The sequence below is a fragment of the Apodemus sylvaticus genome, chromosome 5 (genome assembly GCF_947179515.1).
Source record: "Apodemus sylvaticus chromosome 5, mApoSyl1.1, whole genome shotgun sequence".
NCBI classification, from domain to species: Eukaryota; Metazoa; Chordata; class Mammalia; order Rodentia; family Muridae; genus Apodemus; species Apodemus sylvaticus.
Genome location: NC_067476.1, coordinates 110,106,259 through 110,115,199, shown reverse-complemented (window position 1 = coordinate 110,115,199; position 8,941 = coordinate 110,106,259). Strand labels below are relative to the sequence as shown.

The window sequence follows — 8,941 nt, the reverse complement described above, 5'->3', positions numbered from 1 at the left end:
AGCCTGCATTCCATACTGAGGAGGCCTAGTGAACTCCCTGCCAGTCATTACCCTAAGCAGTTTAGCTCTAAGAAATCCCCTAGCAGTACAGGGTATTTCAGCACCTGCTACCAGTTAAGGCTTTTAAACAACAGTAGGTTTTTGCTGCTGATATATATATATATATATATATATATATATATATATATATATATATATATACACACACACACACACACTGGTGGATGTGGGGAGGTGAGACAAGGTGTCTTTGTGTAGCCTTCGTGTAGCTTTCCTACCTGGCTTCTTTGTTCTCTGAGCTTCAATTATGAATAAATGCCTAGGTCATAAGCTTTGGCTTGTTCCCGCTAGCTCGTAACTCAATTATCCCATTTAAACTAAGTCTGCCTAAATTCTTGTTTCTCAGAACTGGAAAAGTCTGAAACAAGTCAATTCTAGGGGGGAGCATACACACACACACACACACACACACACACACACACCTCACAGTCAGCCAATCAGGAAGCTGCCCCACTATCTAGCCTGATCTAACCTCAAGGGTAGTCAGGAGTTGCAGAAACTGACCCACCACCTAGCTTGAGCCAAGTAGAGTTAATCAGTAAAAGTCTCCCAAAGCCCCCAGAGCCTTAGCCAATCACAAAGGTACCTATACCCCTGGAGATAGAACCAACCAATCAAAGGAAAGAAAGGTAAAAGTGACCCCACTCCTCCCCTAACAAACTTTAAATTGACCCTGCAAAGTCCACACCTCTGTCTTCCATCCTGAAGTATGGTAGATCCCTGCATGCAGGTTCTCTGAAGAATAAACACTCTTTACTGTTGCATACTATTTGAGTCTGGGGTATTATTCTTCGCAAATCACAGATCTTTACACCTCTCCTCAGTTTTGTGCATTGGGAAAATATCCTGCCATTCTCTCTCTCTCAGAGTTCCAATCTCTCTACCAGAATTCTCACCTATTACTTCCTGCCTTTTGCTAATAGTCCATCAGCTTTTTCTTGACAGGTGATGCTTCCACACAATGCACAAGACATTCTTTTTATCCCTTGAACTCACTCGTTAGTGTAGGCTGACCTCAAAATCAAGAGACTCACCTGCCTCTTCCTCCTGAATTCTAGGATGAAAGGTGTGTGTCAACGCTCCCCAACTCTTGGTGATTCTTTTGAAAGCCATTCAATTTTACCAATAAAGACTCAGGAGCCAGATGCAATGGCAAAAGCCTGCTAGCTCAGAGAGGCAGGGAAAGCACCCAGCTGACCTTCCTACTTCATCAGCCTCCCATAAGGAGAAGGCTATTTCTCCACACTGCCTTAAACACTTTCCGCTCCAAGTCCCTCCCTTCTCTCTCCTGGGTTTCATTACACTCACTCCCTGTCAGCTGGCTGCTTGCTCTGCCTCTTGCCGTGTCTTTGACTTCACTTAGCTCTTGTTACAGAGAGCTCTTGATAAAAGGTGTGTGCTAGGACTGAACCACACCACAATAAGGTTTTCCCAGTTCACCATCTTGGGGTTCACAATATGATCAAATATTCTGCAAGAGGGAGTCAATTATATAGAGGTTAGTGCCTCCTGTTCCAAGTCTGTCCCCACGTTTTAGGGCATTCTTTAGTCTTCACAACACACCAGCAGGCAGGGACTCTTACTCCTAGTTCACTAATGAGGAAAACAGAGGCCCAGTAATGTGTCCAAGGTCATGCAGCTCTGGGCTCTGGCTCCAGAGAAGCTCTAAACATCTCACTGGTGTCTCCACAGATACCGTACATTAGGACTCTTGGGAACATAAAACAGGATGCTGGGTCTCACTCCTGAAATGCTCTAACTGATTCCACCTCAGGGAAAAGCAGGAGCAGGGGCCTGGGGGCCACAGAGCCACTGAGCTAGCAGGGACTGGCTGCATCCACGAGTCCAACAGTAGATTTAGTTTAGCCATGCTGTTCCTTTCTGTCCTGACAGCATGACCGTATCCTGCACAGCAGAGCCGGAAGACATGAGAAGGTACTGTCTAAATGCGCAAATATTACTGCTTTGAAAAACCCATCCTACAAATTTAGGTGTGGCCAAGCTATGTAGATGTAAAGTCTGGTCCTGACTTACTTCCTAAGTTAAGTGTAAACATAACCAGCCACACTGGGAGGAGAACATCATTGACAGTACACAGCCAAGGGGTTCTGCGTGCATGATATACTAAGCAGCCACTGAGGTCTATGGAACATCTTGCCATAAACCATTTTTTTATACATCATTAATCTTGAAGACTTTTAAGTATATTTATTGGAAACAATGGATCTTAGATCTTCTATAGTCACTATCTGAACCCTACCACGCTAAGGGAAGAGACCAGTTGAAATGTAAGATTTAGAAAAAATTACTGGGCTCACTGATGCATACCTATATGACCAGTATCCAGAAAGCACAAGCCAAGCTGATCTACATAGTGAGTTCTTGACCAACTAGGGCTGGATGGCTAGACCCTGTCTCAAAATAAAGCAGACATAAATTAATAAATAAATAATAAATAAATAAAATGTTAAGTTACTCTGTTTTAAGGCAGTATCTCACTATGTACCCCTGGTTGGCCTGGAACTGTGTAGACCAGGCTAACCTCAAACTCTCAGAATTCCATCTGCTTCTCTCTCCAGAATAAATAAATACTAGGATTAAAGGTTTGTCACATTGGGCTCCAGATTGTTTTTTTGTTTGTTTGGTCGGTTTTGTTTAAGACTGCCCCAAGAGTGCCCTCCACCTTTTAGGTATGATGTATATGCAGAGGTTTTTGTGAGAAAGATAAGACCAATGCTTGATTTGGAAACCATGCTCAGGCAAATTCAAGTCATTGTCCTGGGTAGAACATTATTATAGATGTGTTAAAAAGAAGAGCTACAATGGATGTCTCAGAACAAATTAGCGCCCCAGCTAGACCACTAGGTGTCTATGGAGAGGTCAAGGTGAGGTCATCAGCCTAGCTCCATCATCACTCCTTGTGTGGCCTTGAGCAAGACCATGGCAGTTCCTCCACTGTAATACAGGGTTAGTGGCACAGCAGACTTAGAATAAAGCATGAAGCACAGTACTGGAACACCAAGTTCTCAATGTTGGCCAACTCTGAATTCACTCTAAGCCACCAGCATTACATTACCATGGAAGTGCACGATCTAGGGAGAGCTCTGCTTTTGCCTTTCAGGGCACGCTACACTTGAAGACCATGCCACAGGAAGCTCACCCTGAGGTGCTGATGCCCGGGGCTGGGCTGGGGGTATCTGCCCAGGTTCCAGGAGATCCCAATAATTAGCAGGTGTGGCCAAGTTTAAAGTGAGGTTATATTACAGAGTAAGCGGCTGTTCCAGATTTTAAAGATGGATAAAGTTGGGCTGGCTAGCTGGCTGAGTGGGTAAAAGTGCTTGCTTGCCTCCAAGCCTGACAATCTACTTCAATCCTCAGAACACATGACTGAGAAACTGGCTCCTGGAAGTTGTCCTCTGTGTGCAAGCTATGGGACATATGACTCCCTCCACCACAATAAATGAGTAAAAAAAACCAAATGCAACACATAATATTTAGATAGAGGGCATTGGGAACAATAAGTCATTTGGGGGTCAAATAGAGAAATTTGAACATGAGCTGCATTACTAGGGGAGACTACCAGGGACAGTAAGATGGCTCAGTAGTGGCTTGCTGTGCAAGTCTCCTAACCTGATGTTGATCCCTGGAACCCAGATAAAGGTAGAAGAAGAGATCCAAATACAGAGTTATCCTCTGTCTTCCATACCTGTGCCATGGGATACATGCCTCTCTCCCCTCTCCCTCTCTCTCTCTCTCTCTCTCACACACACACACACATATAGAGTAAAATTTTAAAAAAGATAATGGCCAGGCTGGAGAAATGGCTCAGTGGTTAAGAGCACTGACTGCTCCTCCAAAGGTCCTGAGTTCAAATCCCAGGAACAACATGATGGCTCACAACCATCCATAATGAGATCTGATGCCCTCTTCTGGAGTGTCTGAAGACAGCTACAGTATATATAGTAAAATACAGTATATATTTACTCATATATAGTAAGTAAATAAATCTTTAAAAAAAGATAATGGCCTAGTTATCTTGTATGCTAATGGCACTGTGACATCTGTATTACTAAAAGGACGTTCTTTGTGGTCTTATGTGGGCATGGGGAGCATACTTGTCACTTGTTTTCAAACAAACCTGGAAAAAGTGTATGCAGAGAAAGTACTCCCAGGGAAGAGATACAAGGTTTCTGAGGTCTGTTGTGGTTTCAATGTGCCAGTCCTCCTCTGCAGTGTCTGAGCACTTGGTACAAGTTTGTGGTGCTGTTTGGGAAGACTGTGGTATCTTTAGGAGGCAGAAACCCACTGGAGAAAATGAGACACTGAGGGGCCTTGAGGTTTTAAAGGCCAGCCAACTTCCTGTTCACTGTGTGCTTTGACTGGGAGGCAGCCGGGGCAGCAAGCCTCCTGTTTCTGCCATATGCCTTCCTTGTCTTGGCAAAATGTATCCCCTAGAACTAACTGTAAGGCAGAATGAGCTCCCTTCTTGCCTCAAATTGCTTTTTCTATTTTGTCACAATGAATAACATAACAAAGTGTCCTATATCCCAGGCTGGCCTTTGACTTACCATGCAGCCAAAGGTGACCTTGAACTTCTGATCCTCCTGTCTCCACCTGTAATCTGGAATTAGTACTGTACAAAGCTGAGGATCATACCCAAGGCTTCATCCATGCTAGACAAACACTCTGCCACTGAGCTACATCCCAGGGGACACAAAGTCATTCTAAAAATTCTTTCAACCGTTAGACATTTATTAAAATTTTCAAAGTAAAAACTAACTCACACTAATACTTAATCCCCAGCTATCATTTGAATTACAGCGGAGTGCAGTGGCCTGTGGAGTCCTCTCTGGATTCTTATCCCATAGTCCTTCAATTTGGATGGATAGACATACACACACATGCATGCACACACATCCTGGTTAGGGTCACTATTACTATGGTTAAAAACCATGACCAAAAGCAAGTTGTAGAGCAGAGGGTTAATTTTGCTTATACTTCCATATAAGTCAAGGGAAGAGCTCAAACGGGGCAGGAATCTGGAGGCTGGAGCTGAAGCAGAGGCCATAGACGGTGCTGCTTACTTACTGTTCCTCCTGGCTTGCTCAGCCTGCTTTCTTATAGAACCCAGAACCAACAGCTCAGGGGTGTCTTCACCTACAGTGGGCTAGGCCTGCCTACATCAATTAGCAATCAAGAAAATGCCATATAAGGCCGAGCGGTGGTGGCACAGGCCTGTAATCCCAGCACTCTGGGAGGCAGAGGCAAGTGGATTTCTGAGTTTGAGGCCAGCCTGGCCTACAGAGTGAGTTCCAGGACAGCCAGGGCTACACAGAGAAACAATATTAAAAAAAAAAAAAAAAAGAATAAAAAAGAAAAAGAAAATGCCATATAGGCTTGCCTACAGCCTGATGGTAGGGAGGCATTTTCTTAATTAACACTCTCTCCACTCCAATAACTAGCTTATGTCTCTCTCACACACACACACACACATACACACACACACACACACACACACACACAGAGAGAGAGAGAGAGAGAGAGAGAGAGAGAGAGAGAGAGAGAGAGAGAGAGAGAAATGGATAAAATATACATATAAACCTTATAGCTAATAAAAAAAAGGGGGGGGGGAAGAGGCTCAAAAACTCTGAAAAGCAAAATCAGTGGCAGTTAAATATGTGCCAATGGGTAAGAAATACTCAAAATTTATTCTGAAAAGGCCTGTAACTTGCTGGCAGGAGTCCACTGGCCTGCCCACCACTCTCTGGGCAGAGGAAGAGAATGGGAGGAAATGCGGTGATAGAGATGAAAGGTAAGCTATCGCAAAAGGAGGGACTAACAGCAGGGACAGGCACCACTGAAGCTGCAGGTTTGTAATCAAGATGGACCCATCCTGTACAATGTGACAAGGAGCTTTGTACCCTGGAGGAGTGCCTTGTTTGTCTATGCAGTTTCATTCAGGCCAGTGACACCTGTCTGTTTGCCTCACACCCACAGGCAAAACTACACACAAGCCCAAAATCTGTTGTGCTCCAAAACTTCTCAATTATAGAATCCCTGAAGAAATTTGGGTCCTAGAAGTAGCTATAAGGCAAGCCAGCTTGTGGTGGTTTGAATAGGTTTGGGTCCCAGAGACTCTTGAAGAGAGTCTTCTTCAAGAGATGCTTGAAGGCTTGGCCCATGGGGAATTGCACTATTACGAGGTGTGGCCTTGTTGAAGTAAGTGTATCACTGTGGAGGTTAAGTCTTGGGGTCTCCTACACCTAAGTGCTGCCCAGTTTGGAATTCCAGTTTGACAGCCTGCATGAGTCTCCTCCTGGCTGCCTGTGCTCCTTCAGATCAAGATGTAGATCTTTTGGCTCCTTCAGGCCCACATCTGCCTGCACACGGCCATGGTTCCCACCATGGTAATAGATTGAACTCTTGAAACTGTAAGTCTGCCCCAATTAAATGTTTGCCTATATAAGAGTTGCCTTGGTCATGGTGTCTCTTCACAGCAATAAAACTGTAAGACAGAAGTTAGTACCAAGGACTGAGGCCTGTCCATGCTTTTGTTTGGAGGAAAATGGATTTTGCAACTCTGGGGTATTGACTGTAATAGGACTGACTGATCATGTTTTATTTGGAGGAATGTGAATTTGGGGACTTTGGATTTGGAAAGCAGTAGAATGCTTCAAATGGGGCTTAATGGGCCATCATAGCAGGATTATGGAAGCCATTGGTGCTGAGAGCGATTTGAACTCTGGGGCCTGGTTCAAGAGGTTTCAGGAAAAAAAAGAGTTTTAGTATGTTGTCTAGAGATAATTCTTGTGATATTTCAGTGAAGAATGTGGCTGCTTTTCACCCATGACTAAAGAGTGTGCCTGAGGCTAATGTGAGGAGATTTAGATTAATCACACTGAGGAAAGAAAACTCAGAAAAGCCTAGCATCTGTGGTTTAGTTTTATAAAGGGTGTTTTTGATCAAGCATAGCAAACTTAGAAAGGAAAAATACCAAATGTATGGTTCAAGTATTAAAGGGGCACCAGGAGATAAAATGGAGATAAATCCTGCGTTTGAGGATATTAAATGAATTAAGGAAGAGGTGATCTTAGGGCAAGAGCTCATCCAGCTAAGTTTTTTGTTTATGCATTTGCAGTTGTATGATGTAGTTATATCATGTTAGGCATTATTATGACCTGGTTATTGTTTTCATTTAGACATAAGGCGATATGATGTGTGTTAAATTGACAAGAAATGGATTGTGGTGGCTCTTCTTGCTTGTCAACTTGACTATCTGTAATGAACTATGATCCAGAATTTATAAAGATCCTGTGAAAAGGGATTAAAGGAAAGTTTAAGCCGGTGGTGGTGGTGGCGGCAGTGCACGCCTGTGATCCCAGCAGTTGGGAGGCAGAGGCAGGCGGATTTCTGAGTTCGAGAACAGCCTGGTCTACAGAGTGAGTTCCAGGACAGCCAGGGCTACACAGAGAAACCCTGTCTTGAAAAACCAAAAAAAAAAAAAAGAAAAAAAGAAAAGTTTAGGTCCAGGTGTAGTAGTTTACATCTTTAATCTCAGTACTCAGGAGACAGAAGCATGAAGATCTCTTGAGTTCAAGGTCAGTCTACAGATCACTTTCCAGACAGCCACACTTAGGCAATAAAAGGAAATCATTTAAAAAAAAAAAAGTGACATAAGCCCTTTGGAGGAGCCCAGAAGACCACGTGGGGATTCCAGATATTGGAACAAGAAGCTGTGAAAGTTGAAGAAGTTGCCTTGGAGACCCTAGGATGTTAGAGATGCCAGAGGTGTAGAATTCCTGCTGAGGAAAGCTGCTAACAGGGAGCAGAACCATCCAAGGAGAAAGAATTGTGTTGCAGTCAACAAAGCTGAAAGGAACTGGAGCTCTGAAAAGCATATTGACATCAGACACAGAGATACAGCGTCTAAGGTCTGCCCAGCTAGCTTTTGGCATTTCTTTAGTCCAGTATTTCCTTTCTATGATGTTTTGGAATGGTACCGTATATCCTGTGCCATATGTTGGAAGTATATGATCTGCCTTATTTTGATTTTATAGGGGATTACATGATTGCATGAATCTCAGAAGATTTTGGATTGTTAAACACTGTTGAGACTGTGATAGACTATGGGGACTTTTGAAGTTGGACTAAACACATTTTGCATTATATTATGACTATAAGCCTGTGGGGTCATGGAGTGGAATATGGTGGTTTGAATAGATTTGGCCCCCACAGAATCATGTGTTTGAATGCTTGGCCTACAGGGAGTAGCACTATTAGGAGGTGTGGTCTTGATGGTGTTAGTATGTCTACTGCTGAGTGGGAGGGTGGGTGGGGCTTTCAGGTCTCCTACACTTAAGGTCTGCCCAGTGTGGAATCCAGGCTCCTACTGGCTGCCTTTGGATCAAGATAGAGAACTCTCATCTCCAGTTTTGCTTATCTGCCTACACATTGCCATGCTTCCCACCATGATAATAGATTAAATTTCTGAAACTGTAAGCCAGCCCCAATTAAATGTTCGCCTTTATACGAGTTGCCTTGGTCATGGTGTCCCTTCACAGCAATAAAATCCTAAGACACATCTTCTACAAAGTCTGTCTATAGAAGATCTGACATAGATTCTCTTGACTAAACCTTGTTCTTATTCTATCTATGAGTAAGTAGATCAAGACACTAGAGTAGAAACAGGCATTTTACCTTTAGCTCCCAAGCTAGCCACTTAGGGTCACAGTCTATGCAAGGTAGCTACCTTTGTGTCACCCATTGTCTGCCAAGAAAGAACAAGGCCCACTGACGACCCATGCCATCTTTGTGATCAAGATGACCATGAGCACAATTTCCCACCATGTAGCCAAAGATGAACACTCTTTTGTACCAATCT

General features: G+C 43.6%; 1 protein-coding gene across 2 annotated transcripts in view; it reads right to left on the bottom strand.

Moving 5' to 3' along the window:
- Positions 1–8,927: 8,927 nt before the first annotated feature.
- Stard7 (StAR related lipid transfer domain containing 7) overlaps positions 8,928–8,941 on the bottom strand; it is a 28,611-nt gene continuing 28,597 nt past the window's right edge. For both annotated transcript variants that reach the window (XM_052183536.1, XM_052183537.1), the window contains exon 8: positions 8,928–8,941. This exon is cut by the window's right edge and continues 1,815 nt beyond it. The gene's annotated coding sequence lies outside the window, so the exon portion shown is untranslated.